We start from the raw sequence: 13,128 nt of genomic DNA, 5'->3' as shown, positions 1-13,128 counted from the left end.
GGGTTTCAGCAGATCATGACCTTTCATATGATATCTTACATGGTATGCTATGTATGAAATATATCATAATTATATGACAGGATGATATTCTTTTTCAAGGTGCTGCTTTTAGGTACAGAGTGCTATAGGCATGGGTCACTTTTTGGTGTGAACTAGAGTAAAGGGTTCAGTCCCTAACCTGAAGTCTTTAAATCAAGATTAGAAGACTTCAGTAACTCAACCAGAGGTTATGGGCCTATTACAGGAATGAGTAGGTGAGATTCTGTGGCCAGTGATGTGCAGGAGATCAGACTAGATGATCATGATGGTCCTTTTGACTTTGAAGTCTATGAGAGAATGCTCAGTGCCACCTCAAAGCATTGGCCCACTCCAGCCAGTTGCCCATCTTCAACTATGACTCTCTCTGATGCTTCAGAAAAAGGAAGAAGAAAAAAGAAAACCAACAACCAAACAGCCCCCACAAACCCAGAAGACAATGGGGAAAACATTTGCTTCCTGATCCTTGCAGATGACTGGCTGAAGCCCTGCATGAGATTTTAGCCAGGAACTGGAAGGGACTATCCAAGACTGCTGAGTGATGCCCCCTCCCCATAAGCAACCCCATCATATAATCTCACTCATAAATTTGTCAAGTCCCATCTTAAAACTAATTAAGTTGTCCACTAGGAGTTGTGATGAGCACCCTTATGATAGCTAAATGATGGGTACCGAAATGCTTTGATAGATTCAATATATAAAAACAAAGGGGAGTAATGAAAATCTGTCATATAGATGTGTGAAAAACTAGAAACAATTTAGAAGAGCTCTTTGCCAGTGCTTGAACATCTGGCATTCTCTGCTTCATGAATTGTAATCTTTGATGAGGATGAGAGGGAGGAGGGGCATTTAAAGCTGAAGGAGCATCAGAGGAAATTTTTGATGAAAACCCGGGTTTGCTTGAAGGTGTGTTGAGATCTCTGTGGCTGTGGCTGATGCTTACTGTGTCTGAAGATTTTGTATAGCATTAAACTTTATAGGCCAAAGATTCATATTAGTAACTTGGGAGGTGCATGGCATTCAGAGATTCCCAAGACCAGAAGGGACCACTGTGATTGTCTACTCTGACCTCCTGTATAGCAGAGGCCATAGAACTTCCCCAAAATAATTCCTAGAGTGTATCTTTTAGAAAAATGTCCAGTCTTGAACATTGCTAGGGAGTATCCCTGTTCTACAGTTGGTGGATGGGTTAAATCTTTACTGAGGATGGAATTCATGTTTACTCTGTGTTACATTGAGAGCAGGTCAAAATTTTTCAAGTTTACATTTATCCATAATTGCCCCCCCCCCACCCTGCCAAAAATGTGAATTTTGACTGAACCCACATATGCTTTACAGGTTTTTTGACCATCTCTTATAACATGGGGGCAAAATGTGAGAATTAGGCTTAGCGCTGCATTGGAGGCAGTGTGCACTGTCCATCTCTTCCCTAGGCTACCTAATACACAGGTGTGTGGGTGCAGAGAATATACCAGCCTTTAGGATGGCTACACTTGTTTCTCGCATACCTAGCCCACTGTGTGAGAAGGCATGACATCATAACACCATTTTTTGCCTGCCTCTTCCCACTCACTTTGGGGCAATGTGAAATTCCAAGTCAGATGAAGGAGCATCACTTGTGCAGGGATGGAGGTGGGGTAAGACTCCTTGAGCATTTTGCCCTAGCACTCATGCAAGGACGAGCCACGCTCTGGCTTGTAAAGACATATCCCATGGTTAATACAGAACTTCTGTATCACTCAAGGCCCAATTCGTCTACCCTTACCAGTGCTGAGCAGCACCTTACTCTACAAGGAATAACACTGAAATCACTGGGAACTGCTCACAGAATCTGAGGCTGCTCAACAGGCATAAAGGTATTCAAATCTGCCCCAGCAAACAGGAATTTTTTCCACAAGCCTGGTTTCTGTTAGGTTGGTTTGAGAATCGTGGTCATTTTTACATGGCAAAAGGGACAACAGCAAAATCACCTAGTTAACAGGAACAAGCTCAAGTATGAATTCAATACTCAGGACCAGATGTACCAATAGCTACTGTCCCTAATTCCCTTTGTGCTGAAATTCTGTGTCATTATTGTAATTTTACTCTCATACATGTAGATGAAGCTGGCCCACAAAAGCAAAAAAAACAACAACAAAAAACGTAGAAAACGCACTGCATAATTGTATTCAGCAATGATGGAAGTTATACATAAATGCAAGAAAAAAAATACTCTGCTTCCAATTTTTTTTACCCTATCTATTGCTCCCCTGTAATGCATTTAATGCACTAAATGTCCTAGGCAATGATGCAATTTTAGCAACAATTTAGTTTGCTATTGACAAAGTAATGCTGGATCTCAAAACCTGGAACACATGGCACATAAGTAGTCCTATTTATAAATTCTATAGCGACTAGTTATACAAGCTCACTTATCAATTCCCTAGCTCAGTCTGTCAGCCTGTACCCTTCAGAATGATTTCTCTATCAATCTAATGTGAAATTACTGAGCTCGAGGAAGCAGCATTTATTTTGTACTTTGCCAGTGAGCTGAGCTGTGTTCTTATACTAGCTTATAAAAGTTGCTCCTTAAACACTACAGATAAAGTCAACTGGAAAAAAAATCAATATGGTCCCTTTTGCCCTGGATAGGGAAAGTAAATATACCCACTGTGACTTGAAAGTAACTATTGCAGACCTAAAACCTAATCCTTAGATCTATCGTGTTTGTTCAGGGACAGAGAAAGTGATGAGTAGGACATGAAGCAGGAGTCTAAAATTATCACTGTGTATTTTCTAGCTATAAGGAACAGCCCTCCTGACAGTTATAAATACAGCTGTGTCATCTATATGATCCAATGCACAGCTGTATCCAACAGAGATCTGGACTGGACTGACAATAACTGATGAGTCCACAGTATCATGTCCTGATACTGATGCAGCTAGATTGGATTTACTTGTAAGAGAAATAGACTTGGATTCAGTTAGGAGCCAATCGTTCTGTTATTTCCTGTATTTAAGCAACAGCCTCTAGTCCATCGCCAGTGCAGCTTGTTAACACCTTTTCAATCAAAATGTTCAAGCTTTGAGCTTACTGGAAAGCTGTAATAATTGCACAATTCAAATTTATCATTCACATTATCCTTGTCCTGCTAGGGCAGGAGAGCCATGACCTGACCTCTCTGAGGGGAGCTATCATTTCCTCTTGAGTCTAATACACTTGATCCATGGTATCTAGGTAAATAAAAATGCATATCTGTGAGTGTGTGTGTGTGTATATATATCTTGAAATGAACGGCTTGGACAGCCCCACTTATCAGCCAGATGACTAATAAAACATGTGACAAGCATACTTAACAAGCATAGACATCAGCAACTGGAGCAGTAGATGTGCATTCCTTAGTTCTTTAGACTTTTCTTGAGCATAGTAAATCTGAATGGTAAGCAACAGAAGCAGGTAAAATGATGTGCATGCATATTAAAAAAAACCCACACATTTCTCCTCTATATCATTAGCTGTCATCCCTGTTCTGTTAAAAGTTTTATATTTCCAAAGCCATCCACCAGCAAGAAAACAAGTTGTGTTATTCTGAGCCTTTTAACACATCCAGTACAATAAACAGAGAAAAAGTGAAGGATAAAAGAATCATCTTGCAGTTCTACACAGCATTACCAATCTCATCTCTAGTAGTATTTTCAGCTGATTTACGGTCTCCTTAATTTACTTAACATTGCTTTTGAGCACATAGACCACTCCGTGCAATTTTTTGCATTGCAATGATACAGAAAAGATTGAACACATTAAAAAAAAAATCTTTCAACTCTAATTGATCTCATGCAGCACACAATCTCTCCCCGCACCCTCTTCCTCTGCTGAGTTAATCTGCGGCTCTGTCAGCATAAGAGACTTACCAAAGGGTTTTCAAGGGGAGAATGCAGTTAGGCTCTCTTACACACTGGAATAGCTGCTACCCAGTAATGAAGCAGGAGCTGAGAAGTCTCACTCTTTCAGTAGCTATTCAGGTAGTGCAGCCAGCTTTCTCTAGCCCTCTGCATATACACAGACAGGCGCAGATAGCGAGAGAGAGAAAAAGAGAGAGAGAGGCAATAAACTGAGCATAATTAAGAGAGCTCCTTTCTACAAATTACAGAAGCAAGTGTTCCCTGTAGCAGAGTGGGTTCTTTAAAAAGCAGTCTCTCCCCAGAAACTCTGCACGTTTTTTTACTTTTTAATTATTGGAAAAAGAAATCTTTCTTAGAAACAAAGTCATTGATGTGTTACAGTGAGGTTATTTTTCTTTTTTTATGATGAAAGTTTCATTGTGAAATTCAGTCTAGTTTGCAGGCGAGTGAGAGCCATCTCTGCAGCCTCTTAGCAAAGGAGCTTAGATCAACAGTCTCATGCATTTAATGACATTATTTATGAAAGAACACATCTGCTCTAATAAATTCACCAATTAGGGAGGTAATGGTTTAGTAAATATATATCAACGTCTTTTTCAACATATGCACCATGGGGAAAAAACCAATACAAAGCGTAAATTAACGTAAAGGTTTGTAATAGACCTGCTGTACTTGAAAGAATTTTGAAGAAGGAAAATAAATAATGCCCAGATAGGTAGGTTAGCTATATAATACATGCCTAATGTGTCTGATATAGGTGTTGGCTACTTGTCCCTAATACATGTTGAGTAAAAAGTGTCAAGAAATTTCAGAATGTTGTCATATTTGGCAAGGAGATTTGAGGAATTAAAGAAAGTTAAATCTCCTACACAGATCCTTTCTTTATTAAAAAATTCACTTTCTCTGTAGCTTTAAAAAATAGTCTTTGTTATTTGTGGTGTCACTTTAGACAGAAAGCAGATAAAAGTGTCCTGACCGTAAGTAAAATAAGAACACATATACACACACACAAACACACACAAAAAGGCATTAATTTCCTTTAATTTAGTAATATCTGTTCTTTAGTGAATAATAGCTTTGGGGACCTTGGCACACTATGATATAGGGTCAGTGTTGGGACAGATGCCACCTGGGGATGAAAAAAAATCAAGTGGGACATATTAATGCAACTTTCCCCCATCGAGCTCTCAGAACAGCCAGCATTACATTGCAGGACCCTCGTATGAGGATACTTTCAGGGACTGCTGCTTGGAAAAGAGGATGATGCTATTGTTAGAAGTAACTTTGTAATAAAGATGGAAATGGGAAGAAAAGGAGAGAGAAAATAATTAACAAAAGCCTATTGAAATAAGTCACTACAGAGAGACTCCTATATTGATAGTTCTATCTAAAACAGTTTAAAGCCCTATTTCTGAGAATCTCCCTTACACTTTTATTCAGCTAGCTAATCGTTTGAGAGTGGAATTTTTCCCCCACACAGCTGTACAGCTCATGTTAATCTCTAAAGCATTAATTTGGTATTTAATTACTTTCTACAAAAGACAAATACTTCAGCAGCTTCACTGGCTTTATTGGGAGGTCATTAAAGGTAAACCGGGCAGCAAGAGGCTATATCAGTGTTTTGACCCATGTGGACCCTTGTGTCCTGGAAGAATCAGTTGCTGTTTTGAGGTTGTAGACCCCGAGGCTGCAAACATTTACATATCTGCTAAACTTTAAGCATGAGTTGGAGCCCTGAACTCTAAGCTCTTCAAACAAAGATCATATCTTACTGCACATTTGCACAGTACCTAGCACAATGGGACCTAGGTCCCGACTGGGGCCTTTGGATGCTATTTAATAAATAATAATAATTAGTAATAAATGGATTTCTGAGAGTTGGTCCCTTAGCTCTCTTTCTTATCCTTAGTTTATTTCTTCAAGGCTTCATCTGCTTTCTAGGTGGTACTCTTTTTCTGCCCACCAGGACTTCCTCTCTTTCTGTTTCCAAGGAATTATCTCTTCTCTTTTTCTTCACAGCCATGCCCTCCACACCTGGAAAGGTCCAGGAGGCAGAATAGCCAAAAAGGTGGTGCTGACTGCTGAGGTAGATGTTTGTAAGACAGCTGTCTATGAAGGCCAGACCTTTCACATAGCATGCTTCTTGTGGCTCTGATTCTAGCTATATTGAATTTCTGTGTGTCTCAGTCACACCAGCCACATATATACAGGTGCACTCTGCAGTGGTGACAGCCTACAGAAGGGAGTTACTGCTACTTGTGAGAGCAGTAATTTAGACTGCTTTATTGTCAGAAAAGTGGCTATATATAAATAGGATTCTATTACTGAAGAGATGGTCTCCCTGTGTCTATTTGGGGGTCACATCTGGTGATTTTAGCAATAATGTAAGATTTCGAATATTTCTACTCAAGATAGCACCGCTGAGTGCATGCAGCTACAGGAGAAGGAATGGGGTGCTATTTCTTACTGTGCATCAACAGAATTGTTTCTTTTGCAGAATGTGTACCCCAAGGTGGGGATATGTGACTCAGAGAGCACAGTGCTTGGCTTTCATGTCCTAAAATGAATTGTATTAGCACCTAGGAGCTCCAGTCATGGACCATGACCCTGTTGTTTGTACAGCACTTAACACAGATGCCTGTAAGAACAAGAGACAACAGAGAAACATAGGGACATAGGACTGGAAGGGCCCTCCTGAGACATTGGGTCCAATCTCCTGGTACCGCAGACAACCCTATCATATAATCCCATAAATTTGTCAAGCTACAGCTTAAAACTAGTTAGGTGTTTGGTCCCACTCCTCCTAATGGGAGGCTGTTCCAACAATCTCCTTCTAATCTCCAGAATAAGTTTATTCATGGCCAGTTTATACCCACTTGTTCTCGAGCAAACATTGTACTTTAGCTTAAATAGCTCTTCTCCCTCCCTGATGTAATCCTAGACAGCAATCGTATCCCCTCTGCATCTTTGTCTTGGCCTGTCTTTATCCACATGATAACAAGAGGGATTACAAGGAAACAATGAGAAAATGTTGGTCAGCTTAATAAGCAGTGGTCTCAGCACACTAGAGGCCTAACCATTATCAAGATGTTTTGTAACTTTCCTGGCTGAGGAGAATTTTAAGGAGGGATTTGAAGCAGGCTAATGAGGTAGCTTTGCATATATTTACAGGGAGCTCCTCCCAAACATGAGGGGCAGCATGGGTGCAGGGGAAGCATGAAGGTGCTTATTTGAATATTTAACAAGTGGGTAATGAAAGATGAAATCATGGGCCAATAGGAGGGAAGAGCTGACATCTTGAGAGTGAGAAATAATAGCAGGGCTGAGGATAGACAGTGAAGGGCCTTGAAAGTGAAGCTAAGTGGCTTATGTTTGTTATGATAGAGATAGGTAGCAAGTGAAGGAATACAAAGAGAGGGATGATATGGTCAAAACAATGGGCTAAGAAAAATGATCTTTGCAGCAGCATTCTGAATAGATACAACTGAGGACAGGATCACATTTGTCAAGGCCAGAGGGAAGGACTGAGATGAGAACATGGACAAAAGTTTTAGCTGTGTGGATGGATAAGAAAAGTTGTATTTTAGAGATTATGCAGAAAGAATCTGCAAAATCTAGACAGAAACTGTATGTGAGGATGCTTAGCTTATGGTCCTGAGTGGCAGGCAAGATTGTGGTGGCTTCCATAGTGACCGAGAAAGGAAGTAAAGATGATAGGTAGACAGGTGGGTGGAAGATAGAGCTCTGGTTTCGCTATACTAAGCTTCAGCTGACAGCTAGACATCCATGAGATGTCAGAGAGACAGGCTGAGGTTTTAGTTTGAACAGAAGCAGACAGGTCTGTTGTAGAAAGGTAGATCTGTGAGTCATCAGCATAGAGAAGGTAGCTGAATTTTTGTTTATGAATGAGGTTACCCAGAAATAAAATGTAGAGAAGGGTATCAAGGATAAAGCCCTGTGGAACCATCACAGACAGTTGGTAGAGTGATGAAGAGGATCCTCAGAAGGATACTTTGAGGGGGCAATTAGCGAGGTCAGAGGAGAACCAAGAGAGGACAAAATCATGGAAGCCAATGGAGGAAAAGAGCTTGACCTACTGTGTCAAAGATGTCTGCCTGGTCAAGGAGGATGAGGATGGTTTGGAGGTTTAGCTAGGAAAAGACTTTGGTGAGAATGGTTTCAATTGAGTGCAATGGGTGGAAGCTGGATTGGAGAGGGTCTTGGATGGAATTAGAGGACAGGAACTCCAGACAGTGATTCTTAACAGTGTGTTCAGTGAGTTTAGAGATGAAAGGGAGTTGGGGTGGCTGTTGGAGAAGCAAGTGGACTTAAGGGTGGTGTTTTTTTAAGAAGGAAGAGACTAAAGCATGCTTGTACTGTGAGGGGAAAGAGCCACAGGAAAGTAAGAAGTTGGGCACAGGCGAGTTCAGGAGATGGAATGGAATGGGGTCACTGGGGCAAATGGTGGGATCAGAGGAGGAGAGAAGACAAAACACTACTGCATCTGTGGCAGGGGAGAAGGAGGAGACTGTTGTGGTAGGGGAAGGGAAGCTGAGCTGAAGGGAGGGGGAAAGTCATGTCATTTTATCTTTTTTTTTTCTTGGAAGAAATTGGCAAGATCCTGTTCAGAGACAGAAATGGAAGTATGAGAATGGAAGGGTTTGAAGAGTGAGACAAAGGTGGGGAAGGGAATGGGACATGGGATTCCATTAATTTGAGAAATAATTCTGCTTAGCTAGGATGATGGCAGAATTGAAGGAGGAGAGAACAAATTTGTAGTGAAGGAAGTCAGCCTGTTCATGGGAGTTTCACCAGAGACAATCCACAGCACAAGAGCAGGAATGGAGGAAGCAGGTGTTGGGGATGAGCCACAGCTGGGGACTGGCAGAAGAGTGAGAGAAAAGAGTCACAGGTGGAGGAGTAAGGAATAGAAAGAATAAACAACCGTATCGATGGAAGAAAGGCAAGAGGTCAAGGAGGAGAGAGCTGAGAGCAGATAAGAAGTCATCAGTGTGCAATGGCCAATGTCAAAACAGACCAGGTGATGGTTAGAGGGTGAACTCAGTGAGAAAGAGCAGTGCTTGGTAAAGACCAAGTCAAGTGAATGGCCCTTTTCTTGAATGGGAGAGTTGTACCCAACCTGCAGGTCAACTGAAGAGAAAGGAAGGCAAGAAATGTGTAGCTAAGAGGTTGGATAAGCTTTCAAAGTTGAAGTCACTGAAGATATGTGTGGGAGACTGCAAGAAAAGGGAGACAGAGAGAGAGAGACTGTGCGTCAGGGTCAACACTCAGGAGAGGAAGGCTGTTAGGGAGGGATTAGGTGGATGGTAGAAGAGAGCACCAGAGAGAGGTAAAAGAGAGATGAGGCAGATGCTGTGCTGTTCAGTAGAAGATAGAGTGGGATGGGAAAGAGTTGGAAGTGGAAGTAACAGGAAAAAATCAACAGGAGATAAACATGGAATCTCATGAAACTGCTTTTACAGAGTCACTTTTCAGTGTCATGAAATTTGAAAGTGTAGTTTCTGATGGATAGGAAGAGGAACATGCATCATACAGCCTCTAACTTTTTCCCCTTTTCTTTGACCTCATCTCTCACCTATAGATTCACCATAGATGCTGAAGAGGGAAGAAAGGTAGTTATTAAGGTCAATATAGCTGTTCTGCAAGATATGGACTTTTCAGCTCTACTCCGTACTGCACGTGTAGAAGGAAGGGAGTGTAACATACAAGCACACACTTAAAGGACAGTCCTGCCTGATCTCCTCTCTCAAGACTAGGTCTAGAGAGGAGGATGGGGGTGGGGGGAAGGTATAAGAAACACTAAAAGAAAAAGAAATGCCTTTCCCTGACCGAAGAACAACTTCATTCCTTACCCCTCCCATGGGATACAAAAGAGGTGGTACCAAAGCCCCTAGACCCAAGACCCTCCAAAACAGAACATGACCATAATTGTAAGGGGTGTGACCAAGGGTGTGCACTACAGATATAATTATCCCTGCTAAGAAAGGGAAGGGAGACTCTGGGAAGAAAGCTCTACCAGCATGCAGAGCTATGGATATGCTTGTGTGTGTAAGGGGACTGTTATCCCCTTACTAACATTCAGTGGGGGTGTTTTGGTTGCTAGCTCCCAGCACTAAAAGGGGAGGGATCGATGGCAAATAAGGACCCTGAGACTGACAGTCCCCAGGAACAATGGCGAGAGGCCAATGCTCCAGGTCAGCCTGATTGACAGGGCAGGCAGGCTAATCAAAGAGACAGAAGGCCTGGGTGGGTCCCGTCCTCTGTGTGAGCTGAAATTGTCTGGGTCAGACGGAGTGGGGCCGAGCTAAGGCGAGAGTAGGGGCTGAAGCTAAGCTGCTAGGAGCAGAGCTGCAGCCCAAAAAGCCAGAGCACAGCCCAGAGAGAGCAGACCTGCCCTGGGAGGAGAGCTGCAGCAACCAGAACCAGAGGAGCCAGACAAGCAGCCCAGGAAGCAGGTGAGAGCTCAAAGCAGTCACAGAAGCAGCCTGCAGAGCAGACCTGCTCTGGGAGCAGAGCTGTAGCAACTGGAGCCAGGGAGGCCAGAGAAGCAGCCCAGGGAGCTGAAGGCAGAGCAGCAGCAGCAGCCGTGCTGAGGCAGTGTGGAGCTGAGGCTGGAGCAGTCCGGAGCAGGGTGCAGTGAGCAGCTGGGGAGAGTGAGGGGAACCCTGGGCAGTGGGCCCGGCACAGGGAGATGACTCAGCCAGGAGGCTCTGCAGGCCAGACTTGGAGGGGGATCATAACCCTGACAGAGCGGGGGTGACACTGGGGAGAAGAGTCCTGCCACCCAGAGCCTGAGAGTGTGTGGCCACCGCCAGAGCAAATGTCCAACCCGCAGCGTCCCTGCAGCACAGCCAGGGCCTGAGAAGGAGGCCTGGGACCTACAAGGAACAGACTGTGAAGTGCCTTGATGTCCAGAGACACTGTTTGTAATGGTCCCTGCCACAGGGCGGGGTGATGTGTTTTCCTTTAACCTTTCCCAATTTTCCTTATTCTTTTTTTAAAATTAATTGTTAATTAAATAACTAGTATTTGCTTTAAATTGTATGATGTGCTCAGTGGGTCAGGGAGGTGCTCAGTGCAAAGAGAGTATCCCGGAGTGGGGACACACTAGCCACTGTCCTGGGTGACTACAGCAGGGTTGGGGGTTGAGCCCCCCAGGAATCCTGGGTCCAGCCTTGTGGAGGTTACAAGGACTCGCCAGACAGGAGAGTGGAAGGGGAGTCCTCAAGGGCAGGGAGACCTCTTGGTAAAGGAAGTGGGAGTGAGGACTCAGATCCTTTTGTTAGCCTGCTTCACCTGGGCAGTGCAGAAGCCAGGAAAGTTCCCCACAATAGCGGGACCATTCCCCTGCTTACATATAATTAACCCCAATAAGCATCACATTGCCTGCACTTTGGACTTCTGGTCTTCTGCTTTCTGTCCGCATGACAAGAACTAGGGGAGGGTGAAGGGAAAGCCCTTAACAGTAGGCACCTACTCAGAAAACCAGCCTGACGTGGGAGAGTGTTTCAGATTCTAACTCATGTTGTACCCTAACAGTGTTACCTATTGTTCAGTGTAATCCCTTTAAATGAACTACCCTGTATTCCCTCTCACCCAGGTCTTAAATTCTCACAGAGTATTTCCTGGAGCTCAGAGCTCTGGGCTTCAGCCCAGTTGGGCACACCAGAGCTCCCATGGGTTTGAAAAAATTTACTGGAGCTCTGTTCTATATGGCTCTGGCTGAATTTAAGCCCTGCTCTAACTCATGTCTTACTTCACCTCTTCCAGGCTGGGAGTAAAGATTCTTGTTCATTTTGTGATCTGAGCATGTGGGTCTCCTTCCTACCTGAACCCACTGAGTGTTAGATCCTCACATGGCTATAACACTTGGAGGGCCTATGGAGCTTGCTTCCAGGTTTGTGCAGCAAACAATTTCCTTGTCCAACTGTTCACAAAGGGTCAGATTTAGAGCCAAGAGAGGGTCAGATGTAGTATGACCCTGATCTCCCTGCCCCTGTTGTTAGACCCTGCCATACCTTATAAGAACTTGGGGATACTCCATGAAATTTTACAAGAAAGAAAAATGGTGAAATCTTGTTTGTTACTTCCCCTCTCTGCAACAAATAATAACCAAGACCTAGTCCATGAAAATAATGATGGAAAAAATATTTTCGAATAGTCTGAAATAACAGCCCCTTGGATCTACTGTGACTTGTCTGTTCCATAGGTGTCCAATTTCCTGGTGGGCTAGCACATTGTTCACTGTTTGTTAAACTTTATATAGACAGATGTTTTAAGTGAAACACTCCCTAAAGGGTAAAGCACCAGTGAATGCTGACATCTGCATTGCACTGTGCTACACTGCTTTGTCTGAGGCCCATGCAAGCCTTCTAGGCAAGGGGCACACAAGTATGCAGCTCATGTCTGGAAGAAACCAGAATGACCATGAACTTAAACACCTTCAGAACAAACTGTAAAACTCATTCCTTCAGCCTTCCCTTCCATGTTTACGTAGCCTTGTCCAACAACAGCAACAAAATCATGTATTTATAAACAACTGCAAAGTCCATGCATGATGAGGCAAGAGAAAGACCTTCTCTTACTCTTCTCCTTTGTCTCTCACTCTCCTCCAGCTCTTTCCCCTCACAATACAAGCATGTGTTAGTCTCTCCCATCTTAAAAAAACCTCCACCCTACACCACACTTGTCTCTCCAACTTCCGCCCCACCTCCCTTCTCACTTTTATCTCTAAGATCATTGAACACACGGTTTACACTCAGTGTCTGGAGTTCTTCTCCTCAAATTCCATCCTAGCCCCTCTCCGATCTGGCTTCCACCGCTTGCAATTCACTGAAACTATTCTCACCAAAGTCTCTAATGACCTTTCTCTAGACCAATCTCAGAAACAGTGTGCCATCCTTGTGATGGGGTGTTCATCCCACACCAGCCCCTGAAGGGGTTAAGGTGCTAAGTGGGTCAATTAACCTGCCTAGGCTGCACCTGGAGGAGAAGCCAGGGAGCAACGAGGCCTGATTAACGGATGAAGCTCACCTGGACAGGAACAGGCAGGGCTTGTAAAAAGCCAGCTAGCTGAAGGCAGAAGGAGGCTGCCAAGAGGAGGTCTGCAATCATACTCTCTAAGGCTAGGAAGATGAGAAAGCTTCGAGCTATGGGGAAGGGGTATGCCTGGAGAAGGGTGGAAAAGGA

The 13,128-nt window shown here is 43.5% G+C and overlaps 1 protein-coding gene across 4 annotated transcripts in view; it reads right to left on the bottom strand.

Moving 5' to 3' along the window:
* Positions 1-4,050, bottom strand: part of ST6GAL2 (ST6 beta-galactoside alpha-2,6-sialyltransferase 2) — a 276,373-nt gene extending 272,323 nt beyond the window's left edge. For all 4 annotated transcript variants that reach the window (XM_030569534.1, XM_030569562.1, XM_030569578.1 and 1 more), the window contains exon 1: positions 3,928-4,050. The gene's annotated coding sequence lies outside the window, so the exon portion shown is untranslated. The remainder of the gene's footprint in view (positions 1-3,927) is intronic.
* Between the last annotated feature and the right edge of the window lie 9,078 nt (positions 4,051-13,128).

Source organism: Gopherus evgoodei, chromosome 1, assembly GCF_007399415.2.
Source record: "Gopherus evgoodei ecotype Sinaloan lineage chromosome 1, rGopEvg1_v1.p, whole genome shotgun sequence".
Classification (NCBI taxonomy): Eukaryota; Metazoa; Chordata; order Testudines; family Testudinidae; genus Gopherus; species Gopherus evgoodei.
The sequence above is the reverse complement of the archived record's forward strand: the minus strand, read 5'-3'. Positions and strand labels throughout refer to the sequence as shown.